Source organism: Furipterus horrens, unplaced genomic scaffold (assembly GCF_987537825.1).
Source record: "Furipterus horrens unplaced genomic scaffold, mFurHor1.1.pri manual_scaffold_2, whole genome shotgun sequence".
Taxonomy (NCBI): Eukaryota; Metazoa; Chordata; class Mammalia; order Chiroptera; family Furipteridae; genus Furipterus; species Furipterus horrens.
This window is the reverse complement of record NW_028327172.1, coordinates 95068930-95076622: the sequence shown is the minus strand read 5'-3', so window position 1 is coordinate 95076622 and position 7693 is coordinate 95068930. Positions and strand designations below refer to the sequence as shown.

Below are 7693 nucleotides of genomic sequence, written 5' to 3'. Positions count from 1 at the left end.
CCTAAAGCTACAAGAAGAAGAACAATAACAACAAACAAAGCCTAGGGCAAGAAGAAGGAAATCATCACGATCAGAGCAGAATTAAATGACATAGAGACCAAACAAACAATTCAAAAGATCAACAAAACTAGGAGTTGGTTCTTTGAAAAAATAAACAAAATCACCAAGCCTTTAGCCAGGCTCATCAAGAAATAATAAGAGAAGCCCAAATAAACAAAATCAGAAATGAAAAAGGAGAAATCACGACTGATATCACAGAAATACAAAGGATTGTAAGAAATTACTACAAACAACTGTATGGCAAGAAACTGGACAACCTAGAAGAAATGGACAAATTTCTAGAAACATATAACCTTCCAAAACTGAATCAAGAAGTAGAAAGTCTCAGCAGACCAATAACAAAGAAGGAAATTGAAACAGTAATCAAAAATCTCCCAGCACACCAAAGCCCTGGACCGGATGGCTTCACAGGAGAATTTTACAAAAGATTTAGGGAAGAACTAACTCCTACCCTCCTCAAATTATTCCAAAAAATCCAAGGAGAGGAAAAAAATCCCAAACTCTTCCTATGAAGCCAGTATTACCCTAATTCCAAACGAGGTCAAGACACAACAAAGAAAGAAAACTACAGGCCAATATCACTGATGAACATAGATGCTAAAATCCTCAATAAAATTTTGGCAAACAGGATCCAGCAATACATTAAAAAGATCATACACCGAGACCAGCGGCAGCGGCGGCGGCAGCGGTGCCGGAGGCGCAGAGGGCGGCGCAGGCTGTACGAGGCGGGCGGGCGCGCGACCGAGCCAGCGGGCAGCCGGGCCGGCGGGCGAGCGGCGGCGGCGGCGGCCCCGGCACCCCAGGCTGAGCCGGGGCGGGAGGAGTTCCAGGGCGATGGGGCCGCGGCCGGGGCTGACGCTTTGACAGCTGGAAAGAGCGCGGAGCCAGCGCCTGGGGGGGAGGAAGGGAAGCGCGGATAGGAGAGCGCGAGCGAGCGAGCGAGCGGGCGAGCGCCGGGGAGGGGGCCGGGAGCGAGGGGCAGCTCGGGAGCAGCCGGAGCGGTAGCGGCGGCGGCGGCAAGGCTCGGCGCCCTCTTCTCTGCAAAACATGTTTGCCAAAGGCAAAGGCTCGGCGGTGCCCTCGGACGGGCAGGCTCGAGAAAAGTTAGCTTTATACGTCTACGAATATTTACTGCACGTAGGAGCACAGAAATCTGCACAGACCTTCTTGTCAGAGATTCGATGGGAAAAAAACATCACGTTGGGAGAACCGCCTGGGTTTTTGCATTCTTGATGGTGCGTATTTTGGGACCTTTACTGTGCAGCTCCTGAAAGGCGAGACACTTGTGAACATTCAAGTGAAGCGAAAGCCTTTCATGATTACAGTGCAGCAGCCGCCCCGAGCCCAGTGCTTGGCAACATTCCTCCCAATGATGGGATGCCTGGAGGCCCCATCCCACCGGGTTTCTTTCAGGGTCCTCCGGGGTCACAGCCCTCGCCGCACGCACAGCCTCCACCCCAGAATCCCAGCAGCATGATGGGACCCCACAGTCAGCCTTTTATGTCACCGCGATACGCAGGCGGCCCCAGGCCCCCGATCAGAATGGGAAACCAGCCTCCGGGAGGAGTCCCTGGGACACAGCCGCTGCTGCCCAATTCCATGGATCCTACACGACAACAAGGGCACCCCAACATGGGAGGATCAATGCAGAGAATGAACCCTCCCCGAGGCATGGGGCCCATGGGGCCTGGCCCACAGAATTACAGCAGCGGCATGAGACCACCACCCAACTCCCTCGGCCCCGCCATGCCCGGGATTAACATGGGCCCGGGAGCTGGCAGACCCTGGCCCAATCCTAACAGTGCTAATTCAATTCCATACTCCTCCTCATCACCTGGTACCTATGTGGGACCCCCTGGCGGTGGTGGCCCCCCAGGAACACCCATCATGCCTAGCCCTGCAGATTCAACAAATTCCAGTGACAACATCTACACAATGATTAATCCAGTGCCGCCCGGAGGCAGCCGGTCCAACTTCCCGATGGGTCCAGGCTCGGATGGCCCGATGGGGGGCATGGGCGGCATGGAGCCACACCACATGAACGGATCGTTAGGGTCAGGTGACATAGACGGACTTCCAAAAAATTCTCCGAACAACATAAGTGGCATTAGCAATCCTCCAGGCACCCCTCGGGACGACGGAGAGCTAGGAGGGAACTTCCTCCACTCCTTCCAGAACGACAATTATTCTCCAAGCATGACGATGAGTGTGTGACTCCCCCTCCTCTTCTCCGAGATGCTGAGAGAGCCGGCATTGCAGGCGGGAAGATGCCAGAAATTATGCAAGAAGAAGTGAGGTGTCATTGCCCAGGAGCTGGGGGAGGGGCATCTCCCCGCTCCTCCTCCACCCTTGCCCTTTTCTCCATTCCCCCGACTTTTCCCAATTTTAGTTCATGCAATAAAAAGGCCGAACTTTTTATTCCATAAAACATGAAGGACAAAACTCAAAAATATATTTCAAATCAATGACCAGAAAAATCCCACCCCTTTGTCCTTTCCCAAAAGGACCTTTTATGTACATGACACTTTTTTGTTGTTTTTTGTTTGGGGTTTTACCGTTGTTGGGATTTTTTAATTTGTTTTCAGTAGGGGGTTTGGGGGGGGAGATTTTTTTAAAAGGAAGCTTCTAGCAAGCCCCTACCCCATCCCACCCCAATCAACCTCTGCTTTCTTCTTTAAAAAAAAGAAAAAGAAAAAAAAGGACAAAAAAAAAGAAAAAAAAAACAAGCCCTGCTGTCTGTACCCAAGCCCTTCCACCAGGAAAGCTAGTCTAGGTGTGAGATCTCACGCTGTCTTTGTAGCCACCTAAAAATAATAATAATAAACTGGGCAGTTTATAATCAAAAAAAAAAAAAAAAAAAGATCATACACCATGATCAAGTGGGATTCATCCCAAGGATGCAAGGATGCTTTAATATTCGCAAGTCAATAAGTATAATACATCACCTAAAGAAACTGAAAGACAAAAACCACATGATCATATCAATACATGCAGAAAAAGCATTTGATAAAAGTACAACACCCACTTATGATTAAAACACTCAGCTAAATGGGAATAGAGGAAGTGTACCTTAACATAATTAGGCTATATATGAGAAACCTGAAGCCAACATCATATTCACTGGACAAAAACTGAAAGCATTCCCGCTGAAATCAGGAACAAGACAAGGCTGCCCACTCTCTCCACTCCTATTCAACATAGTGTTGGAAGTCCTGGCCACAGCAGTCAGACAAGAAAAAGAAACAAAAGGCATCCAAATTGGAAAAGAACAAGTAAAACTATCATTATTTGCAGATGACATGATAGTACACATAGAAAACCCTATAAAATCCACTAAAAGACTACTCGATATAATAAGTGAATTTGGCAAAATAGCAGGGTACAAAATATATATACAGAAATCTAAGGCATTTCTATACACCAACAATAAAATATCAGAGACAGAGACAAAAAAGAAAATACCACTTACTATAGCAACAAGAAAAATAAATTACCTAGGAATAAACTTAACCAAAGAGATAAAAGAACTGTACTCTGAAAATTACGCAACATTCAAGAAAGAAATTAAGGAAGATACAAATAAATGGAAGCAAATACCATGTTCTTGGATGGGAAGAATCAACATCATCAAAATGGCCATACTACCCAAAGCAATTTACAAATTCAATGCAATCCCTATTAAAATACCAATGACATATTTCACTGACCTAGAACAAATACTCCAAAAATTCATATGGAACCAAAAGACCCCAAATAGCAAAAGCAACCTTGAGCAGAAGAACACAGCAGGAGGAATCACAATACCAAACACCAAACAATACTACAAAGCACTGTGATCAAAACAGTGTGGTACTGGCATAAGAACAGACATATAGATCATTGGAACAGAATAGAGAGCCCAGAAATAAATCCAGGAACATATAGTCAACTAATATTTGCTAAAAAAGGAAGGAACATAAAATGGAGTGAGAAGAGCCTCTTTAACAAATGGTGCTGGGAGAACTGGACAGGGACGTGCAAAAAAATGAAACTAGACCACCAACTTACAACACACACAAGAATAAACTCAAGATGGATCAAAGACTTGAATGTAAGCCATGACACCATAAAAGTCCTAGAAGAAAACATAGGCAGGAACTTTTCAGATATCCCACATAACAATATCTTCACGGATACATCTCCTAAGGCAAGAGAAATAAAGGAAAAAATAAACAAATGGGACTACATAAAACTAAAGAGTTTCTGCTCAGCAAAAGAAAACATCAGCAAGATGAAAAGGAAACCAACCATATGGGAAAACATATTTGCCAATGATATCTCAGACAGGGGACTGATCTCCAAAATATATAAAGAGCTTATATGACTCAACATCAGGAAAACAGACAACCCAATTAAAAAATGGGCAAAGGAACTGACCAAACACTTCTCCAAAGAGGACATACAGAAGGTCCATAGACACATGAAAGAATGTTCAACATCACTAGCCATCAGAGAGATGCAAATAAAAACCACAATGAGATACCACTTTACACCAGTCAGAATGGCCATCATCAACAAATCAACAAACAAGAATTGCTGGTGAGGATGTGGTGAAATGGGAACCCTACTGCACTGTTGGTGGGAATGCAGACTGGTGCAGCCATTATGGAAAACAGTGTGGAATTACCTCAAAAAACTAAAAATGGAACTTCCTTTTGAATCAGCAATTCCACTGCTAGGATTATACACGAAAATCCTAAAACCCTAGTTCAAAAGAACTTATGCACCCCTATGTTCATAGTAGCACTGTTTACAATAGCTAAGTGCTAGAAAGAGCCTAAGTGCTGACCTGTAGATGAGTAGATCAAAAAACTGTGGTACATTTACACAATGGAATTATATGCAGCAGAGAGAAAGAAGGAACTCCTGCCATTTGCAACAACATGGATGGAACTAGAGAGAATTATGCTTAGTGAAATAAGCCAGGCAAAAAAAGAAAAATATCATATGATATCACCTAATACAGGAAACTAAAGAACAACATAAACAAATGAACTAAATAGGACAAGGAGCAGTCAATAGGGGAGAGGGGGAGGGAGAAATGGGGGATAAGTAGGGGAAGGGTTTAGTCAAGGAACGTGTATATATGACTTATGGACATGGAAAATGGGGAGGGATATGATTGTCGGAGAAGGGGTGAGCTGGGTGAGGGGTGATCAATGGGGGAAAAACGGGACAGCTGTAATTCAAAAACAAAGAAATAAAATTTTTAAAAAATGATACTCATTGAATTCCAATTTTGATCAGTATAGGATTTTTTAGCACTTATGTGATCCTAGCACTAATTTTTAGAGAAAATGAGTCATAATTACTTCCCTCAAGGAAATAATTGGGGTTTATAACCTACTTTTATATTTTGGGTGTTATAACATTCTTAAACAGCTAGAGACCATTTGAAGGTGACCAGAAGTTTGAATATTCACATTTATCTTTGATACTTCTGACATTCCACTAAAATAACTAAAGAAATATGAAAGTCCTAAAGCCACAGTGTGAAAAAAACTTGAAAGCATATCAGCAGCAGGTAGAATCTCAGCAAAATGTTGAAAATGTGTAATTGCCTAAATAGCTAAGAGAATACTAAAACCTAAGCTTGCCAGGCAGAAAGTCAAGAAGGAAGTCAATTCTTCACACAAAATACCAGAAAGTCCCAGGAATTGTGGACACCAAAAGGAAGAGGTGAAGGTAGAGAAAAAAATATATACTTAGGTGGAAGTTTATATAGGGAGCTGTTAAAATGCAATTCCTCTCAAACGAAGAGCCAGAAATTGCCTTCTCCCCAGCACCATAGGAAGAAAGCTTACCCTGGAGAAGTCAACCAGAAAGGTTGTGGATTCAGGGACACTGGACACAGCTGATGAAGAATGAATTGCCTTACTGAAAACAGGAATCTAAGTCCACAAACTGAATGTTGAGATAACCTGGCCCTACTCACCTCAAAGAAAACTGGTCGCCAGACTTATATCACCTTGCAAAAAATTAAAGAATTCCTCTCTGGGAAAAAGAGATATTTACATACAATGAAATTTAGATTGGCCTTAATGAAATTGTGAGGTCCTGGCCAATCATACAATGATGAAATCCATCGATCTACAAATCCAATTCACATGCACAGAGCTTCCATTAAGTGTTTTGGTTTCTCACTCAAATAGGGCTACCACACATTTGAGTAAATCCTCTAATATGAGTGACAGAGACCAAAACAAACCACAAATAAAATTAAGAAATAAAACAAGAGAGATCTCCAGAATGATGAGAGGTATTACCCTAAGAAGCAAGAATAAATTTTATTTAAAACATCCATTTACAGAATAAAATTTCAAAAAATTAAATATATCTATATCAGGATCAGCATATAAAAACTAACAGAAGAGCTGGAAATAAAGTTGAGAGAATCTCCCCAGAAGTCAAATAAAAAACCAAAGAGATGGAAAATAGAAAAGAAAAGAGAAGTATAGATAAAAAGATTCTAAAAGCTACTTGGAAGAAAACTGCTAATCCCACATAAATGATGAGGACTCAGAAAGAATCAGACTTCTCAACAACAGAAATTAGAAGACAGTGGAGAAATGCCTTCAAGATATCAAGAGTATCTTTATACTTCTAGTGGAGATTTGGAATGTGTTAGTAGTAAACAAATTGGAAAAAGTGAGGCAATTATTAATTCCAGAAAAATAAAAATGTTGTACAAGATAGGCAATGTAATTATAGTGCACTATTTGGCTAAACTGTGAATAATTAGTTAGAATATAAACACTGTATACTAACTTAACAAAAAATGCTGATAGAAATATATTGGAAAATAAGGAAAATATGTGTTCATTCAGATGACAAGCAGAGAAAAAGTTATAATTTCCTTTAGTAGGACAATAACTAATACATCAAGAAGCAGCAGTAAAAGAATGTTATTTGGGACATAAAGATAAATACCAGAAGAAATTGCTTCAAACTGATTGCCCAGAAGAATAGAAATGTGGATTGGAGTGGGTGGAGCAAGAACTGTTTTTTTTTATTGTTGTCATTTTACTTTTAAACTGTGAATGTGTTTTTCTTATAATAACATTAAAAATATGTTCTAAATTATGATGTTAAGTGGAATATGGGTGTCTTCTAACGTGAAATAATTCTATTCTGAAAAAACATTTGCAGAAGGTGGGACTTGAGGAAAGATAAATAGAATTTGGATGGGCACAAGTAGAGACATTCAGGGTATGATCACATGATCTTGGATATGGCAAATTATAAGGAGAAGAGGGGAGTGGAAAGGCCAGTTGCCAGGAGTAAAGAAGGTAAGTTGTGAAACAGTGGGAAAATCCTCCTTACATAAGGGGACATCAGATAATAATAGGTTTTGGCATCTAAGTAGAGGAATTTGAACTTGTTTGAATAAGAAAAAAGTGAGTCGTAGAGCAATGAAATGGTATAATAAAAAACAATGTTTTAGGAAATTTAATCTGAAAATTGTATGTGAAATAGTGGATATGGAAGGAAATTATTTAGTCTGTGTCACAGTTCCTGTCTTAGTGCCTGGCCATAGTAGATCAACCCATACTTACCAAAAAATCAAATGGGAAGAAAGCTGAGAGCTGTATCA

The 7693-nt window shown here is 41.2% G+C and overlaps 1 pseudogene; it reads left to right on the top strand.

Annotated features, from left to right (window-relative positions):
* Positions 1–1000: 1000 nt before the first annotated feature.
* On the top strand, positions 1001–2786 carry LOC150019120 (single-stranded DNA-binding protein 3 pseudogene; annotated as a pseudogene).
* The last annotated feature ends 4907 nt before the right edge of the window (positions 2787–7693 follow it).